Source organism: Natrix helvetica (genome assembly GCF_964273705.1).
Source record: "Natrix helvetica genome assembly, chromosome: 5".
In the NCBI taxonomy this organism is placed as follows: Eukaryota; Metazoa; Chordata; class Lepidosauria; order Squamata; family Natricidae; genus Natrix; species Natrix helvetica.
In genome coordinates, this window is record NC_138551.1 from 65,751,883 (window position 1) to 65,771,274 (window position 19,392).

The following is a 19,392-nucleotide window of genomic DNA, read 5'->3' on the forward strand; positions in this document are numbered from 1 at the left end:
ATGTCTACTGAACATCTGCAGACAAGTTTAAAGAATGGACTGATTTTATCTGAGAGAATGAGAAACTATAGATGTTATGAACAGGAATTTTTCTCCCTCCCTTTTGCTTCTCCTTAGAATGCCTGCATTTCCACATGAGAAAATTCATGACAGCTAACTTCCTAAAAGTCTGACAGGTGACTATGTACAGCATGAAATCAATATCTACATCAAAACAGAACAAAGGGGATACAACAACAACATCCATTCTTTAAAATGTTTTGAAGCATTATATGACCATATTTACTGATATCCCTACTTTAGGGACTTTATTATGCAGTTATTTTCATCAGGGATTACTTGGGTAGTTATGCATTCCCTTCACTGAAATTCAGACAGGATTTCCCTTATCCCACCAACTTCAATATGAGTGCATTACACTATATTCAAAGTGTAAGGTCAAGCAGGTTTCAGAAGTGTAAGCATGGTAAGTAATGAAATTCAGTCAGTTTTGCACATGACTGAGATCAGTACAAATTTAAAAATAATTACTGTGCAGAAAAGGAGAGGGTGATAGATTGTGGCCCTACTTCATATTGGATAGCCATTTGTCTGAAATGGTATAGGGTTTCCTGCCTAGGCAGGGGTTGGACTAGAAAACCTCCAAGGTCCCTTCCAACTCTACTATTGTATTGTATTGTATTGTATTGTATTGTATTGTATTGTACTTTCTTCATCATAATTAAATGGAGGATATATTACTGTATATTGTACACAGTAGGGGTCTCCAACCCGTAGTCCATGGACTGATACCAGTATGTGGCCTATTGAAAATCAGGGCGCACAAATAGCAGGCGAATAGGCAAAGCTCCATTGCACATATGCGGGAATAGGTTATATGCGCAAAACCATACCCTCTCCCCTCCCCCTGCACTGCTGCCAGTCCATGGAGCCAGAAAGCTTAGGAACTTCTGGTATACATGATTCTTTAGAAAATATTTCACATTTAATAATGATGGCCTTTTCATATATATATTAAAAGATATATGAGAAAATTATTTGGTCTCTTCTGTGGCTATTTTAAGAGAGAGATGTGTTGGATATGTTCACCGCCTTGAGTTATTTGTAAAAATAATAAAGGCAGGATAAAAATACATGAATAAATAAAATAAATGTTGGCTGATAAACTGGAAACAGAAACATTCAACTTTCAGAGCTAAAGAAAGGAATGGGCAAATAATGCTAGATGATAAATAAGATCAAAAGGCCACACTTGGAATACTGCATTCAGTTTTGGTCGCCACGATGTAGAAAAGATGTGGAGACTCTAGAAAGAGTGCAGAGAAGAGCAACAAAGATGATTAGGGAACTGGAGACTAAAACATATGAACAACGGTTGCAGGAACAGGGTATGTCTAGTTTAATGAAAAGAAAGACTAGGGGAGACATGATAGCAGTGTTCCAATATCTCAGGAACAAAGAAGAGGGAGTCAAACTATCCTCCAAGGCACCTGAGGGTAGAACAAGAAGCAATGAGTGGAAACTAATCAAGGAGAGAAACGACTTAGAACTGAGGAGAAACTTCCTGACAGTCAGAACAATTAATCAATGGAACAGCTTGCCTCCAGAAGTTGTGAATGCCTCAACACTGGAAGTCTTTAAGAAGATGTTGGATAGCCATTTGTCTGAAATGGTATAGGGTTTCCTGCCTAGGCAGGGGGTTGGACTAGAAGACCTCCAAGGTCTCTTCCAACTCTGCTAATGTATTGTATTGCATCTCTTTTTTCCTCCTTCTCAAAGTTCATGAGTTTTCCTAACATTGATTTTAGTCCAAATGAGTCACAAGTTTTGAAATTTCAAAGTTCCCAGTATCCCACTGAATTCATGACTAGACTACAGGTAAAGTTTTAAAAGATGTTTTTGTGAAATGGAATTCAGTCCAGAAAAAAACCTAAATGAAATCTCTGCATCATTTTGGTAATGCTGATGTCATGCAGCATCACTGCTTCTCCTTTTTTCTTCACTCACCATTATGAGAAGTGAACATTTCCTGATGTTTTCTGAACAACATGTATTTCTGCACCTTGCTCAGAGACACACTTTACACTGACTTTGTTATGTAGAATGCAGAAAAGTTACCTTCACCTTTATTTTTTATTTTTATGTAATTTTTATTAAGACTTTATAGAGAAAACACACAAATATAAAAATAAATAAAGAAAACAAAAAATTTAAAAAATGCAAAAAACAATATAGTGGAATTCAAAAAACAGTTTTCAACCTTCTTCTGAATAGTTACAAGGCACCTTTAATTTTCAAAAATCCCTTCAGCCTCTTATTCAATCCTTTTTCAATCAAATCCAGAAATTATTTCACATATTTTTTACATTTTCGGCAAAAAATCCATAAAGGTTTTCTAGTATTTTTAGTTAGTTATTTTTTTATATTATGTTTTTTGACATACATACCATATGAAAAGACCAACAACAGATAGTCCAGAAAATGCTATTAATTAAAGTTTTACTCGGGTCCATGGAGAAGCGTTCCCAGATTCAATCCCTGACATCTCTAAGCAGAAATAAGCATAATCCCTTCTCGGCCAATCAATTCTATTCTACTCTCTGCTTGGGGCTGCCCTTGGGACGCGCCCGGAGACTGCAGTTGGTTCAGAACGCAGCCGCGCGGGCTGTGATGGGGAGTACGAGGTACTCCCACGTAACACCTCTCCTGCGCGAGCTGCACTGGCTACCTGTGGTTTTTCGGGTGCATTTCAAGGTGCTGATTACCATCTTTAAAGCGCTCCATGGCACGGGACCTAGTTACTTGCGGGATCGCATCCTCCCACATACATCCCTGCGGCCAATTCGCTCACACAGGGAGGGACTTCTCCTGGTGCCGTCCACTAGGCAATGCCAACGGGCGACACCAAGGAGTAGGGCCTTCTCTGTGATGGGCCCAACCCTCTGGAATGACCTCCCCCCCGACATTAGAACCACTTCTGACCTCCGCTCCTTCCGGCAAAAATTGAAGACTCACCTGTTCCGATTAGCAGGCCTGGCATAATTACAACTGTCCCTCCTGGCAAATGTATTATTATCTGGTTATTTTAGGGTTTTTTAATCTGTTGTGTCTGTTTTAGGGATTTTAAAAAATTATATTTATTCAGCTTTGTACAGTTCTTTTAATTGCATTTTAACCTCCTCCAAACTGTACATATTTAATTTTTTATTGTATTTTTGTGATATTCTCTATGGACTGTACACCGCCCCGAGTCCCTTCTGGGAGAGGGGGCAGTCTAGAAGCACAAATAAATTGAAATTGAAATTGAAATTGGCAAAGCAAAATGAACAATATTTTTGAATTTATGTTTTTGCAAATTTTAAATATTTGAAAGATCAGATGTGGGCAGATAAAGATTAATTTTATAAATTATATGATGAAGTTGAGCAAATTATTCCTAGGTTTATTTTTTAAAAAACTGTTATGCTTACAGCGCTTTTAGAAAATTTTCAGAAACATATTCCTTTCTTGATGCTTCTTGACTTCCTGATTTTATGTAACACACAAAATAGCTTCATCTTATGGTCAGTTCTGGGAAGAACTAAGTAATAGAAAGGAGCTCATTGATGAAGCATTTAAAAGATGGTCAATTGATTTTCCAACCTTTATGTATGTCCACAGTTCAAAATTCCAGCCCTTTTCCATTAGGGGCCTTATCAAGCCAAGTGCTGAAGCCAACCTTTTAAACAAAGAAGCAGCCCTCTCAGTATGGTAACTCCATGTGGCGAAGAAGATAGGAAAGATAGGATGGCATTTGTTGAGTGCGTTTGGGCCTGAGGAAAAGAAGTCAACGAGTTTCTGTCAGAACTTCAATCACTCCTTTATGGTCATCACCTTCATTTATTTATCATGCCCTCCAGACATGTCTGGTCATCAAACATTTTGCAGTTGCTTATAACCTGTGTAATGCTAGTTCACCCTAGCAGTAACATACTTCTACAATTGGACAGACTTAGATCAGATTTGTTCCTGGTTTAACAGCATAATCCTTCAAACAACACACAAATTCCACGGCCCAACATCAGATTCTCAGAGAGGTCCAATCCTGGGAGATTCCTTTTAGAATTTAAAGTGTTTCCTTCATCTTGTTTTTAATCAGCTGCTTTGTTGCTCTTGACACAGAGATCTAGACTGCGCTTTTCCTGTACAGATTCTTCAGAGAAACTCCTGCTATAGGTAATCCTCAATTACCCTCTGTAATTGAGAGCAGGAACTGCCACTAACCAACATGATTGTCAGGGAGTCAACAGCAGTTCGGGAGTCCCAGTTGCTATTGTTAGGCTAATCCCATATAGTTGCACTATCTCACAGTCACCGGATTGCCATTTGTGACCTCTTGCTGGCTTCCCCATTGACTTTGTTGGAAGCTGAGCATGAAAGTCGCAAATGGTGATCATGTGATTGTGGGATTCATTGCAGTGTTTCAATTGCAAGCCGGTTGCTGAGCAGAGAAATCATGATCCCATGAGTGTTGGGATGCTGCAACGGCTTCAAATATTTGGACCAATAAATACCCCTCGTTCAGTACCATCATAATTTCAATCACTGAATGAGTGGATGTTAAACAAGGACTACCATAGTTTCATGATATTGAAAATGTGCCTTTTCTGTCCTTTAAATATTCTCATCTAATAAATGATCTGTTTGGCACACTGGGCCAATTAAGGTTTGGACATTTTAAGTAGTTATTCTTTTCTGATAGGACACTTTATCACACTTTATACTTACATATACAAAGTTTCTCATCAGCAGGAGTGTTTAGTGTTTCTCATCAGCAGGAGAAAAAAAATGTATTTCCCACAAAAATTTTACTTTCCAATGGTGCAGGAGAAAAGAGGAAATTATGCTGCTTCTGTAGTACTATTTTTCCGTAAAAGTGTAAACTTTACTATTTATATTTTTATTAGTTCTCCATATTAAGAGTGACTCAACATAGAAGTAAGATATAGAAAAGCATTAGCATTCTTCTTCATTTGTCTTCTATTGTAAAGCTTGCTTCTATGCAGGCATTAAAACAATTTGTTATTCAGCCCTTCCACTTCTGATGCAAACGTATTGGATGTACACTAAAGAACTGTTGACAAATGCTTTAAAATAAATTACAATGGTCAAAGGACATAACTGAGGATTTCCAGTGAGGAGAACATTTATTGACTTCTTTGTATCATCAAAGCGTTGCTATAAGCGATGATCAATATGGTTAGGATAAGAGCTAGAAATCCAATCTCAGCAAACATAATGAGTTATCGTAATATGTTCTTGTTTTCAAGCTCCAGGAAACTTGGAGGCACTTGTTGAATTTCTTAGCTATAAAGTTTCTTTTCAGAAGGCCACTTATCGCTTGACTTTTAATGGTCAGCTACAAATGTTATATTTCAATTACTCATGCATTTTTCCACTATTTGAATTTAAAACATGTGAGCGATGCCTGATTCTGTTTTATAGTCCTGCAGACAATAATATGCTATTATTATTCAGCCTTTCCTTATATCAATTTTTTTGCATTACAATTCATAAAGGCAATTCCTGTAAGGCGTTGAGTGAAGAAAAATGCCATTAAAAATCCTAATTCCTGGGAAGCAAAATAGTGTGTTTTTATTTTGCGTATTTATTACTTTCCCTTTTTCCCCCCAAGGAATGATGGGATTTTTGGTGCTTTTCCTTCCCTTTCCCATTTTGTTCTAACTTCTATATCTTATCATTGCTATATAATTTAAATATATTTTTCTACACATATATCTATACATTAAAAACAATCATGTGATCAACTTTTGCAATCTTCTGACAAGCAAAGTCAATGGAGAAGCCAGATTCACTTAACAAACGGGTTGCTAACTTAACAACTGCAGTGATTCACTTAACAATTGTGGCAAGAAAGGTTGTAAAATGGGGCAAAGCTCAGTTAACAATTGCCTACCTAGCAACAGAAAATGTTGATTCAATTGTGGTCATAAGTCAAGGACTACCTGCAGTATTATATTTGTTCTCAGATCCTATCTGAATGTAAAAGAAAACTCATGATGAAAACAATTGTGACAACATTCGTCCCATTGCAAAATAACAATTAGTCATGTTTTTATGTCCTAAGGTTCCTTGTGGTTATTTTGAAATTAAGATAAACATTTATTACAACACACATTGTTCATAGAAGTATAAGCAATATGACTTGCTGTATGTCAGGTCATATCAATGGTCGATCTCCCACAGTATTGTTAATGTGTTGACTTGCAGGGATTCTTCACGTTTTCAAACTAATTCCAGTTTTAGCCAGACCAAGTTGAATCTGGAATCTAGGAATCTGGGTTCTACTATGAAGTTACTTCTCTTTCTTCTGCCCCTAGATGTTCCTTACTCTAGAATAAATTCAATGGATTCATTTGTGCCTAGCAATAAGCTCCCACAGTTACTATCATTCTTCAATTTAAAAAGCCCATTAACCATTTGCCTATTAGCCATTTGATTATTAGTCATTAATGTGAGCTTTTTCTATGATCCTTCTCTCCTGTAGAAAGGAGTAGATGACCCAAGACAGCGATGGCTAACCTTTTTCTCCTTACATGCTGAAATTGACACCCATAATGCAATGTGCCCTGCCCTCTGTGCATGCGCACATGACTCCCCCTGCACATGACCCCAGTGCCCTCCTAGCAGGCCTCTCTGAAGCCTTCTGAAACCAAAAAGAGAGCACGAGGGTTTGCCACACACCCCCACGCTTCCCCCCCCCATGCAGACACATGTGACTCCTCGCCCCCTGCGCAGGCACGCACAACCTATGCGTGTGCATCTCCCGCATGCATGACAGACCTGAACATCAATTAAAAATCAGATTTTTTTACCAATGGTATTGATAATTAGTATCAAATGATTACATTATTATTGCAAAATAACTAATTGCAAAGATATATTTTCTATTTAAATAACAGAAACTAAGTAGAACTCTGGCACTAGGACTTTATGAAGCTACATTAGTTTATCTAAACTCCAGCTGATTGGATGTACTGTTTGATAACAACATTAAATGAACGTGACTCATATAGGCTCATTAAGACTAGTGGGTGAAGAAATATTCACTTAATGTTTGCAGTATGCTAATTCCAGAGAAGTGATGCAATCATAAATGTCTTTTAAAACCACCCAGAGTGTTTAACATTTAACTCTAAAAGCTGTAGAAAAATCCTACACAGCAGGCAAGAATGATACATTCATTTTTATTTCCATTTTAATACCTCAAGGCAAGTAGAGCAAAGATTTAGCACTTTCTCCAGGAAAAGCTCAAATGTTAAAGAATTTTGTTATGCTCCCTCCCCCTCCTTCCAATAATAAACTTACCATTTAATGTAGATTTATTAGTGTGCCGAGAGCCAGTTTGGTGTGGTTGTTAAAGGCACTAGGCTAGAAATCAAGAGATTCTGAATTCTAGTTCTGCCTTAGACCCAAAGCCAGCTGGGTGTTTTTGAGCCACTCCCTTTCTCTCAACCACAGGAAGAAGGCAGTAGCAAACCACTTCCAAAAAAGATGCCAAGGAAACTACAGAGATTTGCCCGTGTAGTTGGTAGACGTCAAGACTGGCTTGAAGGCACACACACACACACACACACACACACACACACACACACACACTGGAAGTTGTGAAGGTGCATCTGAATTTTTACCAGCTTATTTTAATTAGAATTTATTCCAGGTGTTGAAGAGGAGTTAAGACAGCATAAGAGTTAAGACAGATTGTTGTATATGCTTATCTATGTTTATAAATGTTGATTCTTTTCTTCTTTTTATCTCTTCCTTATTTGTTGGCTAAAGACCATAATAAATGCAAACTAAATTGATGGTGCCAAGCCACCTGACTGCCTTTCAAAGAGAGGAGGAAGAAGAAGAAAGAGTAGGAGAGGAGGATGTTCAATATTTAAACAATATTCATCACATACCAGTTGTGGATAAATGCATAATACTGGGTGGGATTGTTAATCTCCGCACAGTTTTTTAAAAAAAAGAAAGCAATGAACTAAGAAAGGAGAAGAACGCTATATTTTCCCTCCAGGAAATCCTCATAAACAATTGACTTTTTACTTTAAATATTTAAGACTGCCACAAGCAACCTTAATCAAAATCTGAACTAAAAGCATGACTGTAGCATGCAGTAATTAATATGAAAAGGGCAATTCTAAGACTGTGCATATAAATTTGTCTACCCACTATAAACGGAGGCTTTTATTCTCCCATTAACCCTATTTTTTTCCTTTCACAAGATTTATCAAACTATAAACTAATTCAGTTTCATCCTGCAACACGCTAATTTAAAGTTAAACATGTCATGTAAATGTAGACAGAATATTTCCAGAGTGTCAAGGATGAGAAAGTGCACATTTTAGGCTATCCTTTGACATGGTATACATTTGAGTTTAAATGCATGGACAATGACCTCTTCAACTGGGTTACATAATACTCTCTGGTTAATACTGCACGTAAATATCCTCTAATATGACAAATGAAGCAAAGAAGAAGATAGTTTCATTTAAAAAATTACACCAGAAATAAAGAATCTCTTCCTTCTCTTGGTACCATATGTCCTAAGTTCAAAGCAGGTCTGTTTCCTGTAGCTTGAAGCAGGTCCTCTTCCTCTTCCTCTTCCTTTGATTTAAAGAAAGTTCCCAGTTTGCAAAAACTAACATGTCACAAATCAATGCACTTGTCTTCTGCATTTTTTTTATTTTTACATAAATTTTCATTGATTTCTCAACAAAACTGTCAAGATTATAATATTGCTTTTCGTTTAAAAATATGTCCAATTCTCCAGTGGCGGAAAAAGGAGGGGGGGAGAAGAATGATAGAAAACATTCTATGGAAGCTAAGTGCTGCAATATTGAGCAGCCATATCTGATTAATCTTTGCTTCTTCATTGAGCCTATCCCACGTGTCAGCCATTTTCTAGGAGTATTTATTTAGTTAGTTAGTTTGTCAAACATGTACAAGATAACAAGTATAAGTATAAACATGGACATGAACAAAGCAAATGAGTACAAATAAATGGGAACAGTAGGACAGAAACAGTAAGCACACTGGTAAGCACTACAGACATTTTAGGAATAGGGTGAGGTTCATGGTAGACAGTTTAATGTTGAAGCTGTGGGTGTTTGAGGATGTAACAACAGAGTCAGGTAGAGCATTCCAGGCATTGACCACTTTGTTGCTGAAATCTTATTTTCTGAAATTGAGTTTGGAGCGATTTACCTTGAGTTTGTATCTATTGTTTGCCCGTGTATTATTGAGGTTGAAGCTGAAGTAGTCGTTGACAGGTAGGACATTGTAGCAGACAATTTTGTGTGCTATGCTTAGGTCAGACCGTAGGTGGCATAATTCCAGGTTGTCCAAGCCCAAAATTTCAAGCCTGATGGCGTAAGGGATTCTATTGTGAGCAGAGGAGTAGAGTACGCATCACGGGAAATACTTCTGGACCTGCTCAATTGTATTAATATCCGATAAACAGTGTGGATTCCAGGAAGACGAGCTGTATTCGAGAACTGGTCTGGCAAAGGTTTGGTATTCCCTAGTTAGCAGCATGTAATAACAGAATAGTAGTAACAGAATGTCAACAGTCTGAATAAGTGTGAATAGTCCATAAAAATTGCTGTTCCTGGATCAATTTCTATTCTGACTGTTCTAGATAAGGTTCATCCAGTCTCTGCTATCTTTTACTTAAAATTTTACTATACATAAATATGTCCCAAATGATTGGAAAATGTTTTATTTATTTAATATCCAACATTTTCTTCCAGAGGTCAAAAAAACCTATGCAGTGCTCCCATCTCTAACTTTTTTTCAATTATAAGTTAGGTTTAGTGTGAAGGATTGACCTCAGATCATTCAGTGAGTTTCCATGGATTTTCATTTTAGTCTCCCAGATCTTTATCCAATCCCAGTATACCAAATTGTTTTCAAAGTAGCCAGCTTCACTTTTAGTTGCTAAACAATTTTGAAGCCTCATAATACAGCTTTATTGTTGGGGAACAGTTCAAGCACTGTTATAAATCCTACTAATCATGGAATCTGAAGGGTGTCAGCCTAATTCTATTTTTGCACAGCAGAATGAGCAGACCTAAGACATTGTCAAAGAATATTAAGGGGATGCGAGTCTGCAATCCTATTAAACTTTAACTAGAATAATAAGTTTGTTTTAAAATGCCCCTAAAGGAACATTAAACTTTTAAACTATGTATATTAGGCTGTTTCAAATGTCACAAAGAACTACAATGCAGTAAAATAAGTGACCTTCAAGAAATGACCTATCTGAAAAAGTAAAAATAGAAAACAACTTATACAATTGTGCCAATTATCTTTTACAGTTGTACGTTTCAAATTTCACAATAGATTCCCTAAAATAGTAAATGGATTTGTAACACTGCCTGCATGAATCGTTTCTTTGGTATTGGTATGCCCCATACATCCCTGTGACCAATTCGCTCTCACAGAGAGGGACTCCTCCGGGTGCCGTCCACTAAGCAGTGCCAGAGGGCGGCGCCCAGGAGTAGGGCCTTCTCTGTGATGGGCCCAGCCCTCTGGAATGACCTCCCCCCCGACATTAGGACAACTACCGATCTCCGCTCCTTCCGTAAGAAACTCAAGACCCACCTGTTCCAACTAGCCGGCCTGGCTTAAATAAGAACTATATTCTCGAATCCCCCCTGGCAATTTTAAATGGTAAATTTTGGGTATTTTAATTGTTAATTTTATTGTACTGTTTTAACTTTATGGCTATTTATTTATGAAATTGTAAAATTGTTTTATGTATATACCTCCTCCATACCATATGTTTATATATTTAATTGTACGCCGCCCCGAGTCCCTTCGTGGAGAGGGAGCGACTTATAAATTGAATAAAATAAAATAAAATAAATAAAAATAAGATTGGGGTACCAAATAAATATACTATACATTTGTGATTATTAAATTATAATATATATATCACAGGGTTTCACAAATGTTGTACTACAGAAATTGTCTATTATGGAACTGGCAAGGTAAATGGGACAAGCTCAAAGCTAATTTTCTTTGGGGCAAATAAGGACCCTAACCTGTATACGCTGAGACTGCTCACTATACATCATGGGTGTCAAATTCGCTGCATCATGTTGCCATCATGTCACATTTTGTGATGTTTTCCCCATTCGCGGAGTTGGGGTAGGCATGGCCTGCATGTGACGCATCTGCCCCGCAGGCCACCTGCTTGACACCATTGCTGTACATTATGAAATGAATTTTATATTTTTACTAAGAAAAATATGCTCTAAAAATTCAAAGAGCAACCTCATCTATCGGCAAAAAGAAAAGTTCTAAGTTTTATACTATCTGTACTCAAGAATGCTGGATTGTTGGTTAATCCTGTTTGGTCCAGTGGAGTTCAAATAATTTTGTAGTAGATCTCCGGCTGAACCCAAGGGAGGCATTAAATGCATCATCAGTCTCGAGTCCCTTCATGCCCATAATAGATCTAAGGCCAAACTACCCTGAATTCCGTCAATTCTTATCTACCGCCAATTTGCTTTGACCATTAGTAGTTCAGATTCTTGTGGAGAACTTAAGCTTACAACAAACTGATATATTCATTTGAATTGTCTGGACTCCTGATTTTCTGCACGTGACAAGTTTTGAGAGTGAACACTTCTGGGCAGGTCTTCTGAAGAGCTCTTTCTCTGACTTATTTAACCCTTTGCTCTCCAAATGCTCTGGATCACCATTTTCATTCCTTCCCCCTCCCCCACAAGCCAGTCATTGGCATGATACATTGGCATTGTGAAATCTCTGTCCAATACACCCAGAGGGCACCAAGCTGGGAAAAACTATTCCAGATTATTATCACCACACCAAGGCTTCTTTTTTATTTGCAGTCTACTTCAGTAATAGAATAATTTAACACCTGCAACTTTTCCCCTTCGTTGCATGACACTAGTTTACTGTTACCCCCAATATACAACTTAAACAGTTTTGCTGGTCTTTTAGTATTGCAAAACAACCGTTTTTCCTGCTTAATTAAAACAGAAAGATGATATATAACCCTTATTTTTTTCCCCATGCCCCATATTTCAAAAAAGTGTGGGGTGTGGTTTTTTTTTTTTTTTTGCCAAACCCAGATCTGATTGGTCCATCATTGCAGATTGGCCAAAAAATTCCTATATTTTATGAAGTAGAATGGAAAATATATGGTATTAGCTATTCATCATCCAACCATAATGGGGTCATAAACATGCATTAATGAGAACAATACATTTCACTAGCAAGGTGGGTTAGAAATCAATGTCAGAATGCCATATTGCTATCTTGGCAAGAAGTGATATCAACATTGTATGGATGAGTAATATTCCTAATTTCCTTATCTAGGAAATTGAGAGAGAATTTTTCTTCATAACTATAGTCTTAGCCAGAAACGCAGATTCAGGAAACAGGTGTAATTGCTATGCACATTTTTTATTGTTGATACACAGTATTTAACAGAACACACACAAACTCAGTTAAAAATGTAGGTCATCTTATAAAACTATAGTTATTAACAATATAAAAACAAATATGATCAGATCCCATGCTTTATGCAAGCTAACACTCATCTTCCAAGTATGAGTAGGGAAGATGAATCCTAACTGAACTTCAGATTAGTTTATATCCAATATTTCCATAGTTACCATAAAGGGCCTACCTAAATTATAGTTCTCAATTTTCTGCTGTTATATACTATCGCAATGGTTCAATGGTTCAAGATGAAAATGACATATTGACCCAAAGAGATCATCTTAAAATTTTACTACCCACCAAAGTGAGTGTCAAGCTCTTAGAAAACACTAAAGTCAAAGTATATGCTAAACCAAAATGTTAATATAAAAGATTAGCAGAATATAACATGAACTAAAATGTTAAATTAAAACATTTTAATGTTAAACTAGAACATTTTTCAACTAAAATGTTCAGGAGTTGCCACAAAGAAGAGTCTATTCGATTGTTGCCGCAATCTATTCTCCAAAGCAACTGAGGGCAGGACAAGAAGCAATGGATGGAAACTAATCAAGGAGAGAAGCAACTTAGAACGAAGGAGACATTTCCAGACAGTTAGGAATTAATCAATGAAACAACTTCCTCCAGAAGTTGTAAATGCCCCAACACTGAAAGTTTTTAAGAAGAGATTGGACCACCATTTTTCTGAAATGGTATAGGGTCTCCTGCCTGAAGGGGGTTGGACTAGAAGACCTCCAAGGTCCTTTCCAACTCTGTTTATGGTATTCTATTCTATTCTATTCTATTCTAAATTTACCTTTAGCTGCATGAAAAGGTTAATGTGCACTGTGATAAAATTCATACAAATCTAAAAGCCTAACATTATTATGAGAGCCAGTAGTGGATTAGACACTACTGTAGAAACCAAGAAACTGTGACCAGTAAATCATAAAACTTAGGCATGAAGCTACAAAATTACTTTGGGCCTATCATTCTATCCCAACCCTAAGAAGAAGGTATTGGCAATCCATTCTTGAAAATGTTGCCAACAAACTATGGGCATTTGTTACCACAGAATGGAATAATTCACCACAGCCAATTCGTTGCAGTGATCTCACCACTGCTAACTCTCTATGGCCAACTCATTGTGGCTAACTCACCAGGACCAACTTGCCACAAGCAGCTCCCCAAAGAACTATTCACTGAAAAAAATTAACAATTCAATTTAATTATTTCAAATAAATTTAAAATATTTTAATTTTTGTCATTCACTTTTCATTTTGTCCCTCCTTTTGCATCTTTTTTAAATTATTCTATTCCACCATTTCTTTAATATTAGTTTAAATCTTGTCCCACAGAAAGTTGTTCCCTGGAAAGTTGGCCATGGCGAGTTGTCCGACAGAAAGTTGACTGCAGCAAGTTGGCCATGTTGAGTTGACTGTGATGTGTTTGCCATGGTGAATAGGCCACAGAGAATTGTCATAGACCCTTGTTACCAGGCATCAAGACTGACTCAAAGGGACAGATAGACATAGACATAGATAGAAAGGCATAGACATAGACAGATAGGCATAGACATAGAAATGACAGATGAGATCCCACAAATAGAATAAAGGACACCACTAAAAGGAACAGCAAATTTTCTCTGATCCAAAGTACAGCCACGATGTGTTCAAAATATAAACTTTTCTCACAAGAATATAAAGACATCTTATTTAACTTTTATTTGCCAAAAGCCGGGCACTGGAAAAGAAAACTTTTATGGACATTAAAACTTATAAAAAAGAAGAGGGAGAAAAGAATAGACATATCACAATCCCCAAATAACAAAAAGTGGGGATCTTAAACGGATTGAGGAAGTAGGGGACAAGGAATTAATAACACTATGTGAAAAGAAAAACAAAGATGCAAAAATGGAATGTTTTAAGCTAAAAAACCAACCGAAAAGCAACTTCAGAAGCTATATTATATTGAGGAGAATTAAGGAGACCAAGTACACGTGTCTCATAAAAGAGAGGCAAATTTTGCAGCAAGCAAACAAGCATAGTCATGTCCATCACAAAGTTGATTATAATTAAGTTTTCTAAGGCCAGGCATTTCCAACACCCCTCAATCTAAGAGGATTTTTTTTAGTTCTCTTATTTCTTATGCCTTAAGACATCAATCTGAAATATTTGACAGTTTAAATTGTTTTCTAACCAGCAAACCACAAAGTACCCTGAAGGAACATATTTTAATAATTAGTTTACATTTTCCTCATCAAGAAGCTTTCTAAGAGAGTGAGATGGTTAGGGAATGTGCAATATTGTGTACTGCTGGTATAAATTGGATAAAAAAACCCAACTTCAAATATACAGCACACTAGTCATATATTTGATTTTATGTAAACTGGAGCAGTAAACAGAGAAGCATTCGGTGATTTTCTAGATGCTGTTTGTCATTTTATGTCAGCTATTTTATGTGTGTATATTTATTCTGCTTGGTGTTCCATCTAATGAAAGATTTGGTATGAATCATAATTCAAGACATGCCAAAGATATCAGAGGATTATTATTTATGTATTCAGTCAACAAGCAACCAGCATTAACACAAGTGAAAAGAAAAATTCAGATTTTTGCCACTGGTGCAGTAAATAACATATTTCATCCAGATTGCATAGGTACCAATAGTAAATAGGATCTTCATATGAAAATTTCTCATTACAACTTTCTGGTTAACCTTAAATCATCATATTGTATTCCTTTTAGGATCTCATAATTACAGCAGAGCACAGAATTGGAAAAATCTGGCTGAATTTTAGAAACCATTCACTTAATGATTTTAAGAAAGAATCTTTAGCTAAAAACATATGTATAGGCCAATTAAGGGAAATTCTGGAAGTTAGGAGCCAAACCTGAAATAACCCATGGAATACACAAAATGCATTGGAAGAATCCAAACCCACCCTCCCCAACCAGCAAACAATAAAGTCAATGGAATGGACAGCCACATGAAAGCAGTTCTCAGCAGGACTAGTGAAAAAGTTATACTTCATTTGGGACATAACCAGCAAAACCAAAGTTGGGTTGCTCCTGGTTTGGCCTGGATTGGGAGAACCAGTAGTGGCGGTGGCGGGAGCCTCCTCTCATTCTGCCCACTTGCGCATGAGTGAACTGGTAATGAAAAATAGAAACCCATCACTGAGCAACACATGTTTCTATGTTTAAATCAGTGTGTGTGAGAGAGAGAGAGGGAGGGAGGGAGAGAGAGAGGGAGGGAGAATGAATTAGGATAGCTGCCCAATCTTCACTGACTTCCTTGCTTACTTACTAGGTTTACATTTCATGTTACTTTCAATAACTCATAGCTCCATAAGACATAATTTTTCCAAACAGATCTAGGAATGCATGTTCAGGTGTTTAAAATTAGGTCTACTATTCTTCAGAAGTCTTCCAAATTCAGGTTCACAAAGAGCCTGCAGAATGCCTAAACAGTACTGGGCAACACAAATCTCATCTGTTGTACTAGACATTATATTTCTCTGCTCAAGCCAAGTGACTGGCTCTCTTGCAAGCCAAGCTAGAAGGTGCCATAGAAAGAAGATGCCATAGAGAGAATGGTGTGTCCCTACAGAAAATGAAAAGTCCACCATCATCACTGAAGCATCACAGACTATTCCTATGGCAATGTTTATATCAGATGAAGAGGTAAGACCCCAGTGTAACAGCAGAACTGTGGAATAATGAAAGATGACTGAAGGACAAAGGCATCATGAGGGTTTGTACAGAAAAGAGTTACAAATGCCAGGTCTTCTGGTTTCCAGCCTGGTGCTTTAAGCCCAAATTGGTTCATCTATATGCTAAATAGTTCCTTCCAACTTTATGTCTCTATCATGTCACATTGTCTTCACAGTACCTCTTTCTCTTCCTCTCTAAACAGATAAATATCTTTACAGAGTAACACGGCACTATTCTTTTGCGGCACACAACTAACACAGCTGTCCTTGTGGAATTATTTTTTCTCAGTGTTGGAATTCCTCCTTTTTTGCGACTTTATTGTTTACCACTTTGAGGACTAATACCACACTAGTGAGTTATAATGTCTTCACAGCATTATCCAGCGGTTGCTGAAGTGATAAAAAAATATTTTGGCACAACAATAGTTCGATGACCTTAGAAGATGCTGTAAGTTACTAGTGAGAAAACATATGGTTGGGCTATAGATTGTTGTTCTCTTTAATGACAAAGAAGGGAATAGTCTCTGCTTAAAAACTTCAGTGCACCATTTTGTTGCTATTAAGCATATGTCTCTTCCATTTGAAGGGATGGGAAGAGTCTGGTTTTGTAGAAGTATGTGCCTCGCCTAAAACCTAACACTTAATAGCCACATTTACTACCCCTCAGTTTCTCTAAATGCTTTCTCTTCCTTTTTCAAATGCTTGCAAATGAGCTATATCAATCCATATGTTTCTTGGCAGTTAAGAAATAGATATGCAAACAAATACAGTACAATAAAGGTAAAGGTTTCCCTCGCACATATGTGCTAGTCGTTCCCGACTCCAGGGGGCAGTGGTCATCTCCATTTCAAAGCCAAAGAGCCACGCTGTCTGAAGACGTCTCTGTGGTCATGTGGCTGGCATGACTAAACACTGAAAGCGTACAGAGCACTGTTACATTCCCACCAAAGATGGTCCCTATTTTTCTACTTGCATTTTTATGTGCTTTCAAACTGCTAGGTTGGCAGAAGCTGGGACAAGTAATGAGAGCTCAGTCCGTTATGCAGTGCTAGGAATTCAAACTGCCGACCTTTCTGATTGACAAACTCAGTATCTTAGCCACTGAGCCACTGTGTCCCTCTACAGTACAATAGGTTTTATCTATTTACGACAGCAAACCTTGAGCCGAACTTGAATTTATCAGTGTTACATTAGTGAAGCATAAACATGTTTCTGATCTCTTATACAAGTGTATAAACATTTACATGTCCTCATATTGATATTGTTATTCTTATAATGGAAAGTCAAACAACCTAAGTAAGCATTGTTGTGGGGGAAATGAAATCTATAGAAAATAAAACTTATAGAAAATATAAAGCCAACTCTATTATAAGGCAGGACAATTCTGCATTTGAATTACAATAACAATCAATAAAATGAAATCTCTAACAGAGATATTGTGGTGTATTGGGTACCGTAGGAACCATAGACTCTCTTTTGAAAAAGGGAAAGGTATGTATTATAATAGATACCAACACAATTATTCCAATCATAGATAAGAAAATGGGAAATAAAAGCTGCAGTTCCTTACAGAAATGATTCTGGCAAAACTATACAAATAGCAAAGATTTGTAAAAAGCAAGTGAAGAATTTAAAAAATGTTCCAAATGCAGAAAGGCCTAAAACCCCCAAAATGTTTGTTTTTTTGGCATAAAATAAGCAATGCATTTACAATAAGTTTCATCCTGCATAATATAGAGGTGGAGGAAAAGTATGAATAGCCATTACAGGTTTTTTGAACAGATATTTATCAGAAATTATTTCTCTTAACAGCACAGTGGACGCATATCAAGAAATTAAAAAATTTCAACAATGCAAAATATCAAAGCAAAAACCATCCAAGGCCTTTAACAAAGAACAACATAAACAATAGGCAATGTATTGAAATGTATGAATTGTTAAATTATTAATAAATTAATAAATAAATTTGAGTCAAATGAGCTATGAGGTAAACTGTAAAAAGTAACAACTCTGGATATAGTAAATGTTTCTAGGGAAAATGTGTTCCTTTCATGGAATTAGCTTAATTTATTTTTATTTTGCTTTTCACTTAAAATAGAAAGGCAAAAAATTAGAAAATGAGTAAAGAAAAAATAAGTGCAAAGTCAGACATTATTTTTATGAGACCCTTTTTAAAAAATGTTATACATTAATTTCATACAAACATGATACTGCTGAAAATATGTCATATGTCAACTATGGATAATTACACCAAAGATTTGTTTTTATTTTAGGTAAAACCCAATTAGAAGTCCGTAATGTAACCTATAAATAATAATACATTTGCCTCTGAAAGTCACTCCTCAGATTCTATGCCTGTCTTTTCCATAGTTATTAACACCAACAAAGAAGTCAATACTATTGAATTAATCAAAATAATTTTCTAACTATTAGGCAAGATTTTTATATATATAAGAAATTACTTAGCTCTAATCTTTTAAAAGATATTTATTCCTCATTAGGTTGATATGCGTGATTTCCTCTTGGGAAGGTATGAACTTTTAGCAGCATAAAATTAATTCATTCAGTCACCATTATAAATTACATACCTAGATTATATCCAGCCCAGAACCAAAATCTGAAATCTCCCAATATTTCAACTTCCAAATCACCTCTATAATTCCTACACATACAAGATAGATTCACATCAGGAAAGGGAAATCCTTATTTTAAAAGTATCCAATTTTCTTCATTATTAAAATGTTAACTCCTTTATGGAGATTAGAATAATTGGGTTAAAAGGGGATTTTTATGCATGGAAGCGAAGGTTTACAAGCAATGTGGTCCTTTCGAAATCCAGAGATGTAGGAAGCCTGAAGGGTATTGATATAAAAGAGAATAGAATAGAATAGAATAGAATAGAATAGAATAGAATAGAATAGAATAGAATAGAATTCTTTACTGGCCAAGTGTGATTGTACACACAAGGAATTTGTCTTTGGTGCATATGCTCTCAGTGTACATAAAGAAAAATAAAATAGAATACATTCATGAAGAATCGTAAGATACAACACTTAGTGAAAGCCATAGGTTACTAATAAGCAATCAAATCATACTAAGAAACAAATAAAACTATATAAATTGTAAAAATACAAGCAACATGGTTATAGTCATAAGTGGGA